Source organism: Lontra canadensis, unplaced genomic scaffold (assembly GCF_010015895.1).
Source record: "Lontra canadensis isolate GAN:19392208 unplaced genomic scaffold, GSC_riverotter_1.0 scaffold15, whole genome shotgun sequence".
NCBI classification, from domain to species: domain Eukaryota; kingdom Metazoa; phylum Chordata; class Mammalia; order Carnivora; family Mustelidae; genus Lontra; species Lontra canadensis.
In genome coordinates, this window is record NW_022631009.1 from 7,303,466 (window position 1) to 7,325,747 (window position 22,282).

Genomic DNA, 22,282 nt, shown 5'->3' on the forward strand with positions numbered 1-22,282 from the left:
TAATAAAACTGTAATATGGTTTTTCCATTTAATATTTCAAATAATTCTTAAAGGATAGGTCCTCTAAAAACAAAAAAATTCCTCCCACTTAGACTTGAAGAATTACATAGTATATGTGCCATGATGAGTGCTGTGAATTGTATGACTGATGAGTCACAGACCTGTACCCCTGAAACAAATAATACAAATTATAATATAATAAAACATAAATATGATAACATATAAATAATACAATATAAAACATATATAATATAATAAAGCAAATTATATGTTAATAAATTTTTTTAAAAAAGAATAACATAGTATAAATTTAACACTAGTTTATTTCTAAAGAATATGTTTAGCTTTATATTTAACCTCCCAGAAATTAGGATAATTTATCTGAACTGTCTGGGCCTATATATATATGTGTGTGTGTGTGTGTGTGTGTGTGTGTGTGTGTGTACATATATTTTAAAAAATATTTTATTTATTGAGAGAGAGAGTGAGCAGGGGGAGGGCAGGGGAGAGGCAGACTCCTTGCTGAGCAGGGATCCTGATATGGAGCTTTATCCCAAGACCCTGGGAACATGACCTGAGCTGAAGGCAGGTACTTAACTGACTGAGCCTTCCAGGTGCCCCAAATATCCCCTTTTTCTTATACGTAGATTCCTAAAGATTGAGATGACAGAATCATTTCAGTAATGGCCAGAAAGAGGCAAAGAATCTGGGAGAACATACTTCCAACAAAATAAGACAAAGAAGGATATTCAGGGTAAAACACTTTATTTTAATAACACTTTATTATTCATTTGTTTATTTTTAAGAAGTTCATCATCTTTAGACTTAACGAGTGTGGATACAGACTACACCAGGCCCAGGATTTTGAGTCTGTTGGGAGTAGACACAGCTATGGCAAACACAGGGAAATGATGAGAGGGGAGGGGACACATAGTAGGTCTTTAACTTGGCAGGGATGGTGGAAAATTGATGATCATGATTGGAAATGAGGAACAGCAAGAAGAAAGTTGTCTAAGATGGGGTCTGGGCAGGCCCAGAGCGGCAGCTCCCTTCCCCTGGGGCTCGTAGTTGAGAGGGAAGGAAAATGAGGCCCTCCTCTCAGTGCTAAGGGCTAGGCTCTTGGCTCAGGTTCCTTCTGCCCCACTCTCATCCATGGAGGAGATAGGGTCCTTGCCCCCTGGCTCCTTTCAAGAACCCAGAGCCTTTTCCACATTGAGCCTCTGGAAGAAGCTTTTGCTGAACTCAACTCATAAGCGCTGATCATGATGACGCAAGAGGCAGGGGTGCCCCTGAAGACCCTTGTCCTGAGAAGGAGGCCTGGTGAGTTCCCCAGACATCCCTCAACTGGATCCTCTGTAGCAGCAGCAGTCAGGTGGAGTGGGTAAGGGAGGGGTGTCACTCTCACAGCCTCCAGAGCTCTCAGTGTGACCTGGCCTTGAGTCTCCACCCCGGGGAAGGGTGGTAGAGTCTGCACAGCTGCCAGCTGCCACCATCCCTGAGATGCCACCAGCCACAAAGCTGATGCCCACGGGTGCTTGGTCCTTTGGCCTGAGCCCACTCAGTCAGCTTTTCACCAGCTCATAGTTGAACCAGTACAGAGCAGAAAAAGGTACATCCTGAAGGGCAGTGGGGTCCCAGCCCAGCCACACTGATCACCAGGTGCCCTGGGTCACGGCCACCCAGACAGGAGCATCAGCCACGGTGTAACATGTGCAGAGCTAGCAGCTTGGTCCACACTAGCTCCAGGGAGCTCGTCACTGTCACGGTGCCCATGCTAGCCAGTGCCCCCACCACCCTGTGTGCGAAGAGGTCAAAAGTCGGGTCAACCAAAAAGGAAGGCCTTGGGTTGGGTTGGTTGTAGGCAGGGAAGTACAAGGCAGAGGTTGGCAGAGTCACAACCAGGTGGCTGGGAGGCTGCTTCACAGGGTCCTGGTGACCTCATGTCTCATTATCTTCACCACGGCAGCATGTCCTGAAACCAGGTGGCACAGCAGGCACTGTTTGGGCACAGGAACTGGGGCTCCAGGGCACCACTGCAGTAGAAGTGGTACTTCGTCTTGGCCTAGTAGAGGCTCCAGAGTCTGCAAGAGGGCATCGACTTATTGGCCACCTAGGGGCACCGAGACTGCAAACATACCTTCACCACACCCAGGGGTGTCATGAAGAGGGAGGTGACCACAACCCCAATGTTTGTGGCCACCATTCATTGGAGGGGCTACTGTCCCCAGGGTCCTGGTCAAGCTTCTTATAGCTTCAATGCTGGCTGTAGGCTGGTGCTCATGCAGCAAGGTGCCCATGGTGGCTCCTCAGCCGGTGCATTGTCCACATGCCCTCCACTCTCTTTTAATACTCTCTGTATTTTAGATAATTATTATCTCTGAAATAAGAATTTACCTGGGGCTTGCAACCATCAGAAAACAATGCCAGATGGAGAGCTATAACTAACAAATTGGTTTTAATTATGACGTCTATGCAAGCAGTGTCCAAATGGGAAAATTTCATATCAGTGGGATTCTATTGAGTCAGATTCCAGAGTCAAGCTTCCTCACCTACTTGCAGAAATTTCCTAGAGACTGAGATATACATTGGAACTTTTCCCTCTTTGCAAATCGTTACCTCTCCCAATACCTTCCAAATAATCTTTCATTCTACTTTCCAGAAAAAAAATTGAAGCTATCATTTTCTACTCATCACTACAAAACTATAAAGCTACCCAAATCTTACCCACCATTAGATGTTTCACTTTATACATACAGTACTTTTTTCTCCTATGTAAAGATAATCTTTTTAATGTGCTTTAGACGTATTTCCTCCAGATCCCTGCCAAATATCAGTGCCCTCTCAATTTTCCTTTTCTCCTATACATTCTTTTGTTGCTGAAACATTAAATCTCATTTCCCCCATAACAGCCAAACTTAAAAAAAAAAAAAAACTCTTCTAATTTTTTTTTTCCTATTTCACTTGCTTTTCAATCTGAGGAAGATTTCTTCTTCTACTACTACTCCTGAATTAGTTCTCCCTAAGTTTAGCAAGCCTCTCTATGTTGCTAAATTCAAAGGACTGATTTCAAAATTGGCCTAACTTAATTCTCAGTGATTTTTAGTATCCCATTGTGCTGTGCTTTATTCCTACTTGTCTGGTAGTTCTTTGCCAACCCAACTTGGTAGTTCATTTTTCTCTAACTGGTAATTAAATATTAAAAACAAAAGTTTGCTAAGGCTTTCCTTGGTCCATATTCTCCAAACTTAATCAAACCTTTGGTTTCAGTCACCACCTATATTTCAAGGACTTCCAACTTTTTATATATAGTTCAGACCTCTGTTCCAAATTCTATAGATTTAACTCCTAATTCCATATCTTCACTTGGATTTTTCCCTTAGTCCCCATATACAAATCATCACCAAGTAGTACATATTTTATTTTCCCACATCACTGCTATGATGGTCCAAGTATGGACAGACACAATTAATTATTTCTAAGGAATAAATTCTTAACTAATTTCACTGTATCCATTTTCATCTCCTCATATTCTGTCTTATAGGTTATCACCATAACAGTCTTTAAAAATCTCAAAATTGATTTTATTCTCTATCACACAATTAAAACCTTCCAGAAACTGTCATTGCTCTTTGGATAAAGAATAAATATCTTAAATAAGCCTGTGTTTCAAGCATATTCTCCATGACATGCCTGGACTCTGCATATCTCTCCATCCTCTTCTCATACCAACCTCCAACTTTTTCTCTGAAGTTGAGATGTACTGGCCTCCTTTCACTTCCTCAGATTCCTGCACAGGGTTTTTGCACTAGTTGTACACTCTGCCCAGAAAGTTCTTCTTTCAACCACCTCACTTCACGTATTTTAGCTCAAGCCTACTTCTTTATAAAATTGTTTCCTAACCTTTTACTATAGTTATTCTCACTTTTAATATTTTTAATTAAGGCATTTATTTTTCCAATTTTATTGAGGTATAATTATCAAATAAAATTTTATGTATTTAAGGTATATAACATGATGATTTGATATCAGTATACATTATAAAATGATTACCATAATCAAGCTAATTAACACATCCATTACCTCACATAGTTGACATTTTTTGTGTGTGGTTAAGAACATTTAAGATCTACTCTCTTAGCAAATTTCAAGTAAGCAGTATTATTAACTAAGTCATGGTGCTGTTCATTAGATCTTCAGATCTTACTCATATTATAACTGTAAGTTTGTACATTTTGACCAACATCTCCCTATTTTCCCCACCTCCCAACCCCTAGCAACCACCATCTACCCTCTGCTTATGTGAGTTTGACTTTAGATTCCACATGTGAGATTATACAATAGTTTGCTTTCTGTGTTTGGTTTATTTAGCGTAATGTCCTTGAACTTCATTCATGTTGTTGTGAATAACAAGATTTACTTTTTTTTCGTATGGCTGAATAATTTTCCATTATATATGTATATGACATATTTTCTTTGTCCATTCATCTGTTGATGGACGCATAGGTTGTTTCCATGTCTTGGCTGTTTTGAAAAATATTGGCTGCAATGAACATAGAAGTACATATATCTCTTTAAGATATTAATTTCATATCTTTTGATATATACCAGAAGTGGGATTGATAGATCATGTGGTAGTTGTATTTTTAATTTTTTGAGGAAACCCCATTTTTCAAAATGGTGTACCAATTTATATTCCTAACACAGTGTACAAGAATTCCCTTTTCTCCACACCCTCACTGACACTTGTTATCTCTGGTCTTTTTGATAATAGCCATCCTAACAAATGTGAGATGCTATCCCCCAGTTTTAATTTGCATTTCCCTGATGGTTAGTGATATTGAGCATCTTTTTATATACATACTGGTCATCTGTAAGTCTTTTTTGGAAAAATGTCTAATATTTTTTCTTAAAATCATGTTTTTCTTCTATTATCTCCATTTGTAAGTATACTTTTTCTCATATCTGCGAAAACTTGCATTTCTGCAACACTGCATCCTCACTAGTGTTTTTAAAAAACTTTATTGAGGTATAGTTGATACTCAAAATTGTATACATTTAATGTATATATCTTGATGACTTTGGGTATATGCATAATCCTTAATACCATCGCCACAATAAAGATATTTATATATCTATCACCTTTCCTTATGTTCTTTTGTGTATGTGTTTTTGGGTTTATTTGTTTGTTGAAAAAAGTCACTTAGCATGAGCTCTGTCTTCTTCATGTATTTTAAGGTGCACAATATATTACTCTTAAGTATGGGTACTCTGTTGTACAGCAGATCACTAGAACTTCCAGTGTATTAAGCATCAATACCACATGACTCAGGAATTCTCTTCTTAGGTATATATCGCAAAGAATTAAAAGCTGGTGTGCAAACAAAAACAGGTACATGAATGGCTGTCACAGGATGATTCATAATAACTGAATGGTGGAAATAACCCACATGTCATCAACTGCTAAATGGGTAAATAAAGTTTGGTACACCCATGCACTGTGAAATTATTTCAGTCATTAAAATAAATGAAATATAAATAAATGCTACAAATTGGATCAAAATTGAAAGTGCGCTGATTGAAAAAAACCATAATAGATAAATTCATAGAAATAAAAAGCAGATTAGTATCAGGGGCTTGGAGGAGGAAGGGATTGAGAGTGACTGCTTAATGGGAATGGACTTTCCTTGTAATGTGATGAAAATATTCTGGAACTAGCTAGTAGTGATACTTCCCCACCATAATGAATATATTAAATACCATGGAACTGTATACTTTAGAATGATAAAATTGTTAAATTTTTATATGTATTTAAATTATATAAACACACACACTGGGGTGCCTTGGGTGGCTCAGTGGGTTAAAGCCTCTGCCTTCAGCTCAGGTCATGATCCCGGGGTCCTGGGATAGAACCCCACATCGGGCTCTCTGTTCAGAGGGGAGCCTGCTTCCTCCTCTCTTTCTCTCTGCCTGTCTCCCTGCCTACCTGTGATCTCTGTCAAGTAAATAAAATCTTTTAAAAAAAGAATCATAAATTAATTGACTATGTCATGGAGGGTTTTTTAATTACCAGATATTTATTGAATCCGAGGCTGTACTCTAGGATCGAGGGTAAAATGGAACAAAATCAGCATTGACCCTTCATTCTTGTGGAACTTACACTCAAAGAAATAATGAGTCAAATTACTACAGAAATAAAAGTATTATAATAATCTAATTAATATGTGTTGTTTTAATTAGACACATTGAAAATACCCAATAAAATAATAAATACAAAATTATTATTATTGTTTTTAATTTTCATTTAATTTTCATCCACAGAGTGGATATGTTATTGTAGCCATCTTGAAAATATGTACAGTGAGTCACAGGGATTGACACCTGACATTTATGGCTCATTCAGGGGAAGCCATAAGCATCTCTGAGATTTTTAATATGTATTCATGTAGGTAGGTGTTAAAGCACATTCATACATTTACAGTACACAGACATGCACACATATAGAATAATATTGCTGCAAACACTCAGAATTTTTTTTGTTATGCCTGAATATAGCTTATTCTAGTGCATATTTTCAATCAACTCACTTTTCTTATGTTTATTTTCTGTATTTAATTTTTTTGGGGGGGGGCTTATAGACAACAGAAACTTATTTTTCAAAGACCTAGAATCTGGGAGTCTTATGAATTTCAGAACAATCTGAAATCTTTATGCTCTTTTCAAACATAATATCAACTCCCATGCCTTGGTATGTTGTTGGATTCTCTGAAACCACAATTCCATGCACTGTATTTGAATTAAATCTCTTGCAGGTATCTGGCTACTTCAGATTCTAACCATGTACAGTTCCTTGGTGGTAAGTCTTTTATCTTAGAATCACAAAGAGAAACAAATTCAAACCAATTTTACATTTAAACACATGATTACATAGTAGACACTACATAAAAGCAATAAACATTTGAATTCTAAAAATAGATTGATTTATTATTAGTTAATGGCAGAACCTCATGAGCCCAAATATTATTCTTCCTATTGCCCCTTATTTGGCATGGTACAATGAACTTGCACTGCTGGCAAAACAGGAGCTCCTGATTCATTCCAATCAGCTAACTATAAATTCTCACAGTGCAATAATCACCAATTCCTTTCTTTTGTGCTATGCTGGCATAATCTAAGTATTTGAGCAGTCATTTGTTAAGTGATCCAGCTCCTTGGATTTCGGCTTTCCAAGACACTTCTGACATCTGCTAATGTGCTTACTTGAGTAATGTTTTCCATTGCACAGACATTTATTTAGCCTTCAGTGTTTTCAGGTGGTTCCCATAGAAAGATGCTATTCAAGTCAAGATTTTGCAACAAATGTTATTACTATCAATATAACAAATAAACAGTTCTTTCTTCTGTTGATTTTTAAAAAACTCAAAAAAAATCACAATATATAATTTGTGCTAGACTAGGGTTATAGGAGATCTAATGGCATTAGTGGTGATATATTATGAATGTATCATGTTCATCATTTTTCTCATTGTTGACAGGGTTTTTTTCTCTAACTAGTATTCCTAATTTTGGAGAAATACCCCACTCTCACTTCAAACACATAATTCTATAGAGGTAAAAAATCTTTATTCTGAGCACAGGGGATTGGTAGCATTTCTAAACACCTTACATATATTCGTTGATCTCATACATTTGTATTGGATAGGCACTATTGTTATTCATAATTTACTGGGAATAATAAGGTCCAGAAAAATTAAGTAACTTTCTAAAAGTCACATGGTTAATTAGTATCAGAGATGAGATTTGAATAAAACAATCTGTTTCCTGAGTTCAGTCTCTTCCTCTACTTCAAGCCAAGCTAGTTGTTTAGTTTGCTGGGGCTGCTCTAGCAAATTACAATAGACTGAGTGAACTAAACAACAAACTTATTTCTTCCAGTTCTGGAAACTCTGAAGTCCGAAGTTAAGATACCAGCATATTTGGTTCTTGGTGAGAATTCTCTTTCCAGTTTGTGGGTGGATAGCCGTCTTCTTGTAGCCTCACATGGTGGACACACACAGAGAGAAGCAAACTCTCTCCTGTTTCTTCCTATAAAGTCACTAATCCTATCATGTGGTCTCCACACTCATGACCTAATTACCTAATTACCCAAAGGCCCCATATGCAAATACCATCACACTAGGGAATGAAGTTTTAACATACGAGTTTTGTGGGGCTACAAACATGAAGTCCGTTACACTAATGTTTCTTGAATTTTTCACATTACAGCTCACCTTGAGAAGGTCTGAATCTAGGATCTGCCAGGTGGTGGTATTTCCCACCTGTGGAGAATGGCAGCTTAAAAAAAAAAAATGAAGCCAGTGTGGAGAAAGAAAGCATGCTGAGAGAAAGAGTACTGGCAGTATTAGGGATGTGTTTTGATTGCTCTGGAGACCACTTACATGCTAGCATTTTTCTGTGCTTTGGGTGGTCACTACTTTTTCTTTCTGGCAATCGAAATGGGTTTTCTAAAGCACTCATCTAAAACAATGTTTTATTAGTAGCAAGTAGACTTGTTGGCCACTAAAATAGATACAAAGGTGTTTGGAGATAAGGTCAGAGAGGCAACAGGAATAGGGGCAAGTGTCACAGGACTTCGTACACCGTTGGATAACTTTCCCTTATATTCACGGTGAAGTTGGGAGCCATTTCAGATTTTTGAGGAGAGATGTGGCCTCATATCTGTTTTGGAAGAATCACTTATAGTGCTAAGTTATGTATCAGAATAAAGGAAAGAAGAAGGGAGACCAGTTGGAGGCCTTTGCAATCAATCAGATGAGAGGTGTTGTGCATGGCCGAGGGTAGTTCCAGTGGAGAGAATGAAATGTAAAGTGGAACCAGGGGGGTTTCTTCATGGCTTTAGAAGTAGGGTGTAAGAGAAACTGACAGTCTAGGATGACCCCCAAAGATTTAAGTTTGAGCAGCCAAAATTTTGCAGTCACCAGCAAGTGAAATGAAGAAGATTGTGTAAGAAGATATTAGAGGGAAGATCAGGATTTTAAGAATACATGAGCAGAAAGAGTGGTCAATAGTATCAAACACTATACAGTTAAACTGTAAAATAAAGGCTGAAAAAATTCCAGATTTATTTGATTATTAATGCTGAATTTGTGAGAGCTGATGCACTGCACTGGTACATAAAATACCAGATCATAAAATTAGAAATAACGAATGATAGGTAGGGATAGGGATCTAGTGGTGAAAATCAACATTTTCAAGAAATATACTTCTAAAGAAATGGAGATAAAATTCTAGGCAGAGAAGGACAGATGATTGAAGAGGATACTTAAACATAATTTTATAGAAATGGAAGAAATAATTTCTTACATATTTCAAAATATACTTCATTACAGCATATTTACATTTCTTATGTGTGTGCAATGCATATGGCTATAATTTAATGGAGAAATGTAAAATATTTCCCCGCTTTTCAGAATATTTATCCCGGGATGAGTTAAATCAGGAGCAATTTTCAGTGAACATGACTTTTTCACCTTAACAAATTATAAAGGAAGTATACTTTCCTGGGTACTCTCCAATATGATTAAACTAATGAAATGTAGTATCTGTGAGAACATCTACTTTCCTCCACCTATTACTTTGTGTTTCCTGAAACTTTGGCTCTCCTCAAAAGTGTTTGCAATCAGCTGGTGACAGACTATGTTTTTAAAAATTAATAACAGTCTATTAGTGACACAGTTCTTTGTCTTAGTTATGTTGTATTACCTCACTTTTCATTCAGGTTATCATTTTTTCCCAAATGATGGAAGAATAATTCGTGCTAACTCTTTCTTAAAGTTCCTTGTGGTGAATGTGACATTTTAAAACTCACTATTGTTATTTTAAACCAGGAACCTAAAAACTGTTACTGTTTCCCCTGTGCCATAGAGATTGATGGCTGAACAAAACAGCTGTTTTCTCCTTTTTCCTGAGGCAAAGAATCTCAGTTTTTTAGAGGGAGACACAACTGTTCAAAGTGAGTCTTTTATTTCCCGAACGTCTTTGTTCCAAGTGATTGACATACAACTAATTTGGGGTCAAAGGCATGAATAGAAACACAGGCATACCTTGATTTATTGAGCTTTGCAGTTATTGTTTTTGTTTTTTTTTTTAACAAATTGAAGGTTTATAGAAACCCTGCATTGACCAAGTCTATTGGCATCATTCTTCCAATAGCATTTGCTCACTTTGTGTCTTTGTGGCTCATTTTGGTAATTCTCATAGTATTTCAAACTTTTTTTCATTATTTTTATATCTGTTAGGGTAATCTGTGATTAGTGATCTTTGATATTACTGTTGTCATTGTCATTGTTTTGAGGCACCATGAAACACACCAATACACAACAGCAAATGTAATTGATAAATGTGTGTGTCTGGACTGCTACATCCACCAGCCATTCCCCCATCCCTCCTTCTTTCCTCAGATCTCCCTATTGTCCAAGACACAACAATATTAAAATTAGTTAATAATCCTATGATGGGCTCTAAGTGTTCAAGTAAAAGAATCATACATCTCTCACTTTAAATCAAAAGCTAGAAATGGTTAATCTTAGTGAAGGAGGCATGCCTAAAGTTGAGAGAAACAGAAAGCTAGAGACCTCTTGCACCAAAAAGTTGGCCAAGTTGTGAATGCAAAAGCAAGTTCTTGAAGGAAGTCAAAAGTGCTACTCTTGTATTCAGAAGATCTAGCTAAGGTAATTCATAAAGGTGGTTGTGCTAAACAACAGATTTTCAATATAGACAAAACAGTCTTCTATTGGAAGAAGATGTCATCTAGGACTTTCCTAGCCAGAGAGGAGAAGTCAATGTCTGGCTTCAAAGCCTCAAAGGCTAGACTGACTCTCTTATTAAGGACTAATGCAGATGGAGACTTTAAATTAAAACCAGTGCTTGCTTACCATTCTGAAAATCAAAGGGCCCTTAAGAATTATACAAAATCTACTCTTTTTGGCTCAATAAATGAACACGAAAGCCTGGAAGACATCAGTCAGTCTACACAGCCTGGTTTACTAAATATTTTAAGCCCACCACTGAGAACTACTGCTCAGAAAAGAAAGATTGCTTCCAAAATATTACCACTCATTGACAATACATCTGGTTACCAAGAGCTCTGATGCAGATGTGCAGTGAGATTAATATTGTTTTCATGCCTGCTAATGCAATATCAATTCTGCATTCCATGAATCAAGGACTAATTTCAACTTTTAAGTCTTACTATTTAAGAAAATTTTGTAAAGCTGTAGCTGCCATAGACAGTGATTCCTCTGATGGATTTGGACAAAGTAAATGAAGAGCCTTCAGGAAAGGATTCACTATTCTAGGGGCCATTAAAAACACTTGTGATTCATTAGAAGAGTTCAAAATATCAACATGAACAAAAATTTGGAAAAAAAATTGATTCCAGTCCTCATGGATGACTTCTGGGGGTTTAAGAGTTCATTGGAGGAAGAAAATGCAGATGTGGTGGAAACAGCAAGAGAAGTAGAATTAGAGTGAGAGTGTGTATGTGAGGGAGAAACAGGGGGATAGGTAGAGAGAAAATCTCAAACAAAGTTCCCGCTGAGTGGGGAGTGTGAAACTGGGCTCCATCCCAAGGCCTGAGATCCATGATCTCAGCAGAAACCAAGAGTTGGATGCTTAACCGACTGAGCCACCCAAGAGCCCCAAAAGAAGCAGAATTAGAAGTGGAGTCTTTATATGAGATTGAATTGTTGCAGTCTCATGAAAAAAATCTCAAGTTGCTTTTATGCGTGAGCAAAGAAAATGGCTTCTTGAAGTGGAATCTACTCCTGGTGAAGATGCTGTGAAGATTGTCAAAATGACAGCAAAAGATTTAGAATATTATATAAATTTAGTTGATAAAGCAGCAGTGGGGTTTGAGAAGATTGACTTTTGAAAGAAGTTCTGTGGGGGAAATGCCGTAAAGCAGCTTTGTATGCTACAAAGAACTCTTTTGTGAACGTCAATCCATGTGGCAAACATCATAATTGTCTTATTTTAAGAAATTGCCACAGCCTCCCCAGCCTTCAGCAACTACCACCCCGATCAGTTAGCAACATTCCACAAAGAGGCAACAAACTCCATCAGCCAAAAGATTATGTTTGACTTGCTGGAAGCTCAGATAGTGCTTAGCATTTTTAGCAGTAAAAAATTTTTAATTAGGTTATGTATGTTGTTTTAGACTTAAGGCTTTTGCACACTTAATACACTACAGTATAGTGTAAATATAACTTTTATATTCATTGGGGAACCGAAAAACTCATTTGGTTCCCTTTATTGTGATACTTGCCTTATTGCAGTTGTCTGGAACTGAAACCACACTATCTCCAAGGTATGGCTGTAGTCTTGTGGCAGTTTCTTGGACATGTATTTAAATAACGTTTGCCTCATACCCTCTTTCCTTTCTCTTTATTTCTTATTACTTTTTATTAAAATAGGGTGTTATTACTATTAAAATAGGGTATTATTATTACAGTTTTAGCCATTTTCATGTGCCCAAGGACAAGTCCCTACCGTAGGAATGGGAGATAATTACCTGGAATGAGCTGTATCCCTGAGGACTTTGGGGAGCAAAACTAACACGGCACCTCTGAACTTTTTGCCTCTAAATTTTTATATGAGATAGAAATCAAGTTTTTGTTTATTTGAAGCTATTATTTGTGGTCATTGTAATTTATGACTGAATCTTAAATAATATACTGTGATTCTCATGAAATTTTGTAACACTGAAGTGTAGACTAATACAACTTTTAAGTAAAGTAACTCATAATTACTATCCTATTTTTATCATCCATTTAATAGCCATATTTTAATACTTCCTTAAAAAAATTTAAGTGTTAAATATGCTGAGAAAAATGTGCAATCATTAAGAGAATTTAGCTGTGTAACCTGTACCCACATAAAGAAATAGAACATAAACAGTGGGGCAAAAGATCTTATATAAGCCCTAGGCTTTCACCATTTGAAGACAAATACTATATTGACCTCCAACAGTATCTGTGGGTTTTTCCTCCTTTTGAAATGCAGATATTTAGAATCATTCTAAAGACAGTCTTCCTTTTTGCAGGAAGGTCTGGCCTCCTTCACTTAATATTACACTTATAAGATTCGTGTGTTTTCATATAACAATTGTTTAATTTATACTCTTTTCATTGTGTAAAAAAATACACATATATATACATATACATATGTATATATATAGTTAATGTGGAGGTGCGCCACCTAGATCTCTCAAGGAAGGGCTTGCTGCCTGGCTGCTGGAAATATGGTCAGCAGACATCCTTCAGTTCTCCACATTTTCAGGGTCTGCGTAAGTTGGAGAGAGCCACTTTTTACCAAGCTCATATCTTTCTCCAGGGGAGCTTGCATCTGCTGAGAGTCAGGATCTAAAACCTGGTCATTTGGTTCCCATAATGGACAGTCTGATGGGCAATATTCCCTCCGGATCTCCACCCCCCCAGAGATTACTGACATTATGTCAGACCTACATCACAGTTTAGTTCTTCTTCCCAATCATGCTTCATTCCTTTCCCCTTAACAGATGTTCATTCCTAATAAACATCTTGTCCATGTCTGTTTCCTAACCAGTGACAGTTGAAACCAAGAAAATAGGAGGTAAGATAGTGTTTTAGCACTAGATCACTAATGTTCAATTGACAATGAAGACTCCCTTACTGATGACAGGTGGAGCACAGACAACCCCAGCTATAAAGTCATGGTCCAATTATTGAAACGTTCGCCAGTAGTGACCTGGGAGAATGTCACCGGTGGAAGAAAATGAATCAGGTATTGAAGGAAAGGCATAACAATAAGAAAAATGAACCAAATAGCTATTGCTGATTATCACTGGTGCTCTAGAACAATGGTTCCTAATTAAGGACAAGTTTGCTCCTGCCCTCTACTCCCTGCCTCACGTAATGATGATCATGAAGTGAATCCTATCAGAATCATCATTCCATATAGTTGAGGGCCTTATATATATGTCATTGTAAAATGGAAGTTGTTTAGCTGGGATCAATCCCAAACAGGAACAGAGGGCCCAAGCAAGCAGCATGAGCAGATAACCAAGAATCCCATGGCACATACCAAGTCTGCATCAGTGCCCTTCCCTCTACTTACAATGTAGGCATGTGTGGAGTGTCTTACAACTAGCTAAATGAGGAGAAAGAAAAAAAAAAAGAACACGTTTTAGTTGACACATGGTTGGCTTGAAAACTGATAGTGATTGTAATACAGCCTCGTTCTGAAGTAGCCATGAAAGAGATTATAGAAGACTAAACCTGTCGTGGGAAGATCTTCAGACTGTGCCCCTGCCATCCAACTTGTGTGGAAGAAGAAGTGTCCCAAGATTAGAAAATATATAGACTCATGGGCAGTATTAAATAAGATAGAGGGCTAGTCAGAAACTTGGAAAAAAATAAAATTAAAAAATTAAAAGTGGAGAAATAGGAAGTGTGGAGTAAAGACACATAAATAGACATAGGAAAATGGTAACAAAAAATGAATAGGGGCACCAGGGGGGCAGCAGTGTCCTGGGATCTGACCCCACATCAGGCTCCCTACTCAGCAGGGAGTCTGCTTCTCCCTCCCCCTGTTCTACTGCTCTCGCTTGTTCCCTTTCTCTTCTCTCTCTCTCTCTCTCTCTCTCTCTTATTTATTTATAAATAAATAAAATCTTTAAAATTAAAAAAAAAAGAATGAAGAATCTATAGAGCATATGTATGTCTACCACGATGCACAAACCATGCAGCAAGCACTAAATAATGATATAGACCAAAAAAATGCCAGTTGACCAGACAGTCTTTGCCATCGACTACTCCAATGTTGGAGCAAGGGGTACACAATGAAAGTAGCCATGATGGCGGAGATGGAAGCTATGCATAGGTTCCATGACACGGACTTTCACTTTCCAAGGCTGACTTATTTACTGCCGTTGCCAAATGTCCAACCTTCCAGGAACGGAGACTAGCAATGAATTATAAATGTGTTACTATTCCTTAAGGGGACAAACTGGCTAGTTGGTTGTAGATTGGCCATTTGGATCCTTCTACCTTGGAAGAGTCAGCAGTTTATTGCCATAGAAATAGACACGGATTTTGAGCAGAGATTTGCCTTTTCTCCTTGCATGTCCACAACCAGCACTACTACTATTCAAGGCGATTTGAAGCAGTTGAGCCACACATGGGATTCTACATATTTCTTTATTAAGGGGCACTTATTTTAGCAAAATTGATACAGGATTGGGTCCCATGATAGTCCAATTGATCAGTTTCTCTCATTATAATTAGTGTATTTTGAGTACTAGTTAAGAAATTCTGTGTATCCCAAGTCATGAAGATATTCTCCTAGGTATTTACTAAAAGCTTTATTGTTTTATATTTCCTGCTTAGATCTATAATACATCTGGAATTTATTTTCTGTGAATGGCATGAAGTAAGGACAATTTTCCCCCCCATATGGATACTCAGTTGACTCACCACCATTTATTGAAAAGTTCATCCCTTCCTTTCTACACTACTTTGTCACCTTTGTTACAAATAAAAATCTGAATATGTTTTGCATTTCTGTTTTTCTCCATGGTTTGATAACACAATCCTGTGCCAATACACACTGTCTTCCTTCTTACAGTTTTATTAAGTTTAGGTGACTAATAGTGTAAGTTATCCAGCCTCTTCAAGTTCATCATGACTCTTCTGGCTCCTTTGCATCTGCCCAGAAATTGTACCTTGGGTTTCCTAATTTCTACACAGAATACAAAACTGAGTAAGAAATTATTCTGATTTCATTAAATATATAGGTCAGTTTGGGGAGAATTAACTTTTATGACATCCAGTCTTACAATCTATCAACATTTATTAAGTCATCTTAATTTCTTAATTCTTTAACAAATTAAAAATTTATCCATGGTAATAATTCCCATTTGCATATCACCTAAGCTTTCCACTTCCATTGCAAGTTGCAGTTCACCACTTAGGAATTGACTGAGACTTTTCTAATCAAGCTCAGCAATGTGTCTGTATTTGGAGGGGACTTTCACTTCTTCTTTTGCTTAACTACAGGTATTTGATACTACTTCTTGACTACTACTTCCATTATGAAAATTTTATTCCTTTGGCTTCTAGTCCATAATCTTTTCCTGCATTTCTTCCTACTGGTAGGGATGCTCTTTTTTTAAGTTTTCCTTTCCAGTTCTTTGACATCTTTTAAATGTCACTATAATGCAGGTTTCTATCTTAAATCTGTTCTTTTTGCAATTTATATACACTGCTGAGTGTTCAGTGTTCAACCCATTCAATTTGTTTGAATTATAAATGAGATGCAGATTGTTACCAGTTTTTAAAATATCCAGTTCAAAACTCTTCCTAGGTATTAGACCATATAACAAACTGTTTATGAAGAGATGTCTCAAGGGACAGCAAGATCAATGTATCCAGAATGAAATTTATAATCTAATTTCCCAGCCTAAGCCTCCTCATATGTTTCCTATTTTAGTTAATGACATCTCACTCATCCCATTTGCAGGAATATTAACACAATCATGACAAATTTCTCTTCTTAAACTCAAAAATCCAATGAATAACCTGATAATTTTTCTCTTAATTCTTTGGCACTACTACACACACACACACACACACACACACACACACACATATATATATATATATATATATATATATATATATATATAAGAATTTGGAAAACACTCCAAACAGGATTTCCTGTCTCTAGCCTTGATCATGTTGACATGTTGATATGGAAGATTATGTTGATTAACTGTGTTCATTGGGAGAGTTTACCTCACACCAGGATCTAAACACTTAGAATTCTATATTAGAAAGCTATGTATTAAGATAATTTAGAGTGCCTATCTAAGATCAAAACCAAAAATGATTGATTATCAAATACGCAAAATGAAAAGTTAACTCAAAGATAGTGTTGAAAGATTGCTGAAGCTAAATGGATAATGGAATTAAGAAGGTTAAAATAGGCATTAGAATTTAGGGTTTCAAGATCCCTGGAGAGAGAAATTGAGACCTGAAGCCTATGTGATGCAGAGAACCTGGACTGAGCTTCTGTAGTACAGATAAAACCCAAAGTAATGTCTTTTTCATGAAGTAGGAATTTTAAAATATGGCCCTGAAGCTTGATATATATTGAGATCTGGAATAGAACTAGATTCACCTGTGACTGTTTAGAATATTAAATTTGGATCACTTATGGACATAGAACAAAATGCCTGTTGTTCAAGACATTGACATGAGAATAGACATAAAACCAGTGAAATACACAAAAGGGCTCTGCTGAATAGTATTTACAACACAGACACTCAAAAATTCTTCAGACTATCGCGGTCTGCACTCTGAACAACAAACACTTCAGATGAAATCACCGTTAAGAAAACAAACAAATAAAAAACATAGTATGAAAGAATGGAAAATCATTGAGTTGAGAAAGTCAGAGTATTTAAGCGAATTTATATATGAGATCTAGAGATAATAATCTAAGAGAGTTTGGAAATATTTTTAAAATAATGAGCGGAGGGGAACACTGAGATAACAGGATTGAATGCACAAGTGGCCAATTATGTGAAGAAAACAAATGGAGTTCTAGGAATAGAAAGTATCACTATTGCAATAAGTGTACTCAATGGATAGGCTAAATAGTACATTAAATAAAGGAAGTGATTTTGTTAATGACAAAATATCTCTGAGGAAGTTATCCAGAAATCTGCACAACGAAGTAAAGCGATAGAAAAAAGAGAGTGGGAAGGAATTTAGGGGTTACAGAAGCAAACAAGAGAAAGTATGGAGGGAAAACACCATTCCAATTCATGACAGTTGAATATTTTTTGAAATTGAAAAAATATTTTTAATTTGAAATATGTGTTCAAATTTTGAAGAATCACATGTAATCCTGAATAGGATACATTTAAAAAGAAATCTCTATGTGGACACATGACAGTTACACTTTTTAAAGAAAAAAAATCTTAAAAGCACTGAAAGAAATAGACTGTTTACCTAAAGTGTAAGGCAAATAGAGTTATAGCCAACTTCTCATGAGTAACAACACACCCTAGAAGATAATGGGATAATACCTTCACAGTGCTCGTAAAGAGTGATTAATCTAGACATATTTTATACAGAAATAATCTATCAGTGCTTCAAGAGTCAGGGTGAAATAATGACATTACCAATTATGCAAAAACAGAACAAAATTGTTATTTGCAGAAAAAAATGGCAAACTGAATCAAGATTAAATGTGAATAGATTTAATGACTGACTGGCAGAATTAATGGATAAAGTAAGTAACAGATTTGATCAGGAAAAAGGGCAAAAACATGGTAATGTTGGGAAATCTAAATATGCACACACAGAAATTTTAAAAGAGCATTAATTCTAGGGCTTTAACATCAAGGTAAAAACAACATAAACCTAGAAAAATGGACGACAGGAGTTCAGAGCCAAAGTATCACAATACCATTCCAGATTCTGAAGGAGGATAAGTGTCTTTGCTATCTTTGCCAATTTGAAATGTACACACTGTGGAACTTCTTTTAGGTTCACAATTAGCTGCTTTGCAGAGTCTCCTATCTAGACTCTAACATGTACTGGGCTTTGTTTCACAACTTCAGCTGGTCAATTCTTAAACATTCCTTAGGTTTCAGTTTAAATGTCTCCTCTTCTTAAAAATGTTCCTTAATGATTCAGACCCTCTTGGGGTTAATCTGAACCTTACATGTTCTATAGTTTTGTGAAATGATGTATGGTTCTAATTGATTGCCTCTTCTACGAATCCTAGAACCCTCCTAGGGAAGTGTTTGTGTCTATCATTTTCACTACTTATTCTGTGTGTCTCACAAAGTGAATGGCATATGACAGACGCTCAAAATTTTTGTTATTAAATGAACACATGAGTAATCTAATCACATAAAATCAAGAAGTGATCTTCAAAGGTCCTTTTAGAACTAAAATTCATAATTTTATAAATCCATGTATTAATTTTTGATTAACCAATGAAAATATACAAGTCTTAAAGTATTACTGAAGTTGTTTGTTTGTTGTTGTTGTTTTTTAAATTCTGAGGTCAGTAATTAGATATAGGAGATTCATGTGTTTGGAAATCAGTCCAGAAACTGGAAGAGCCATTTTTTTTAATCTGTTCACATTAAATTTTAAATATATAATGTTCTTCTTTCCTTCCTATTCTTTCCACAATCCACAGATTTGAAAATTAAGAGATGTCACACATGCTGAATGATGAATGAAAATATCCATGGCTCTGGAAGAGAAAAAACTTGTTCTTTTTTTGTCAACATATCTGCTTTGTTCCTTTCACTCTATTTGGCTTGCTGAGCCTTACATCCCATGGTAGAAGTAAGATGACTTAGCTACATGAATAGTAGTTAACTACAACCAAATTCCCCATAAAGGTCATGCATAATGACTGTATATATTTTTATATAACACTCTGGGAGGCTAAAAATCTTGTATAACAGTCTAACCATAAATTCACATTACATATTGCCCAGATAATATTAATAACATATTTGGCCAACAATTATTAATTATTTTAACTATTGTTTATGGGTCGATGGGTTTTCTCAAACATTTTATTCCCTAGATTGTTTAAGGAATTTTTGGAGAAGAATTCATATCACTCAAAAAAAAAAATTATACTCCATGAGAAACTGGTTGGGGCAGAAGGCAAACGCCAGCAATCCAGGGATGGAGTTTTGTTTATGTCAATCAAAAGAAGTAACCTCATATGAGTGTCATGGAGCAGTGAATTTCAGGAGATATTAAAAGATTAAATGTACAGGATCCGGTTAACCAAGAATTGTGGTGTACATAGTAATTCTGAGGTTTCTGTCAAGGAACACATCAATGTCCTTATGCTCCTTAAAGCGGTGGGGAGGTTGAAAGAGTTCGGAGAATGTGGGGAAATTTTTATCCCACTTCCATATCAAGTTTTGCACAGCATCTGTCTCAAACGTTTTACTGTCTTAAAATTGCCTGACACCCTGTCTCGGAATATGACCTCAAAGATATTTTATGGTTAAGTGTAATTCCTTATCACTTGAACTCATTCCATTTTTTTCTTCCCATTCTTTATAAGGTTCCTCAGCCTCATGATTCATTCCTGACTCCTCCATTTCTTTCATACCTCACATCAAAACTTTTCAGCAAATTCTGTGAGATTAGAATGAAGAAATATCCAGAATCTAACCACGTCTGATCATCTCCATGGCTACCATCTGGGTCCAAGCCACAATCTTCTCTTACCTGCATTATCGTAATAGACTCCTAATGGCCCTCCCTGCCTCTCTCTTTGACCTCTTAAAATCTCTTGTCCACACAGCAGATAAAGTAATCCTTTTCATAACTCATCTGCTCAGAACTCTAGCAGTTACTCATTTCACTCAGGATTAAACCCAAAAATACTAAAATGGCCAGTCACATCTTCCATGAACTAGACCCTCATTACCACTTGGACCTCAGGCTCCACTACTCTCTCCCTTGCTCATTCTAGGCTGTCTTACTGCCTGCCTTGCTTCTGCTTTAACACATTAGCTCATTCCCACCATAGGGCCTTTTTACTGGCCATTTCCTTTGCCTAGAATTCTTTTTACATGGTTAACCTCCATCTTCATTCAGGTCCCTGTTCAATTTTTTTTGTTTTTTTAGTACACCTTTCCCCTATTTAAAATTAGATCGCCATTCCATATAATATCCCCATAACATTGACCACTTCTTTCCTTCTCCCTTTTCTCCTCCCTCCCTTTCTCTCTTGCTCTTTTTCCTGCCTACTTTCATGTCCCTATCCCTTTCCCTTTCCCTCCCTCCCTCCCTCTCTCTCTTTCTTTCTTTCACTTGTTCTTCCCTTCCTTCCTTCCTTCTCCAGTTGATTGAATGGTTACTTTGAATAATTGGATGGCAGTTTTTGCCAACTAGAATGTAAGCCCCAAAGGCAGAGTTTTGGCTGTTGTAATCACTGCTAGTCTCCAAGAGTCTAGATATAGTGACACCTATTGGCACACGCTAAATAAATTTTGATTTAAGGAATGAATTATCTCCTTCTTTCTTTACTAGAGGGTGGTGTAATACCTCTCCAAGGCTAACATTGTTGTCTGTGCTATAGATTTTTTTCAATATATGCTCATTAAGTACTCTTTTTTTTTTTCCTTCAGTCTTTACCTTTAATTACCTCGTGAACATATGCAGATTTTCCCCAGTCCAAGGAAAGCCTACAGTTCTGAAACTCCTTATCCAACTATCATATGTTCTGGCACAGTAATTTGCATTTGGCACTTTTATCATGTCTTCCCATTCCCATTTCATTTCTTTGTAATCTTGTTTCTGTTTCTGGACTCTCCTTAAATTATGTAAATGGCTGTCATTATTAGCTTATTTTTTTTTTTACCAATTCATTGATACATTTTCAGTCCCCAGATTTTTTTATCTCAGGATATCCTGAGCTACAGATCATTCTGTCCTTTGGGAAACTTCTCTGATTAATGAAACAGGTAGGAATTAGTTGACTTATATGTGGTCAGATTTAGTCTCACTTCCAGTCCTTTTCCTTTGGAAGCAGGAAGAGTTCTCAGGGCGTCCTTTCTAAATAGGAAATCCTCCTGCAGCTTCCAAGGGAAATGAAAATGAGGCTAGCAGACTGAGGTGAAAGGAAATACTAGTAATGTTCTATAATATAATTGTCTAGTTAATATTTATTGAAAATATACCACAACATGGAAAGTTAAAGAAAAGGAAAGTGGGCTTTCTCTTCTTAAATTAATATTTAATTTATTAAAGCCATTTCTTATAACATCAAGGATATTATAAAAGGAATAGAAATGGCAGTTTTTAAGGACAGGAAATACATGTGGATATAACAGGAACTAGGTTTGCAAAGACAAACCTATAAAACCTTTTGCAGTAAAGGTACAAGATTCTGTACAAGCAAATGATAGGATGAAAATGTGAGTGATCATGAAAAATATTTGTAGGAAGTTTATAGAGTTTTGATTTCATATTGTTTCGTTTTTAAAGTAAGCCTTTGATACATTAATGTTATTGCCATTCTGATGAACCTTAACTTCAGAAAGGTTATGGGATTCATAAAAAGTCATTGAGCTTATGAATCTTATTCCTTTTAGTCCAGAGCTCAAGCTTCTTCTATAGGTCTGTTTATGTGGTTATGGATGTTTCCATTCCCAGAGCTTCCATTTTCTATGAGGAGAGATTTACACTAA

The 22,282-nt window shown here is 36.5% G+C and overlaps 1 pseudogene; it reads right to left on the reverse strand.

Annotated features, from left to right (window-relative positions):
- Positions 1 to 1,187: 1,187 nt before the first annotated feature.
- Positions 1,188 to 20,321, reverse strand: LOC116868257 (annotated as a pseudogene).
- Positions 20,322 to 22,282: the final 1,961 nt, after the last annotated feature.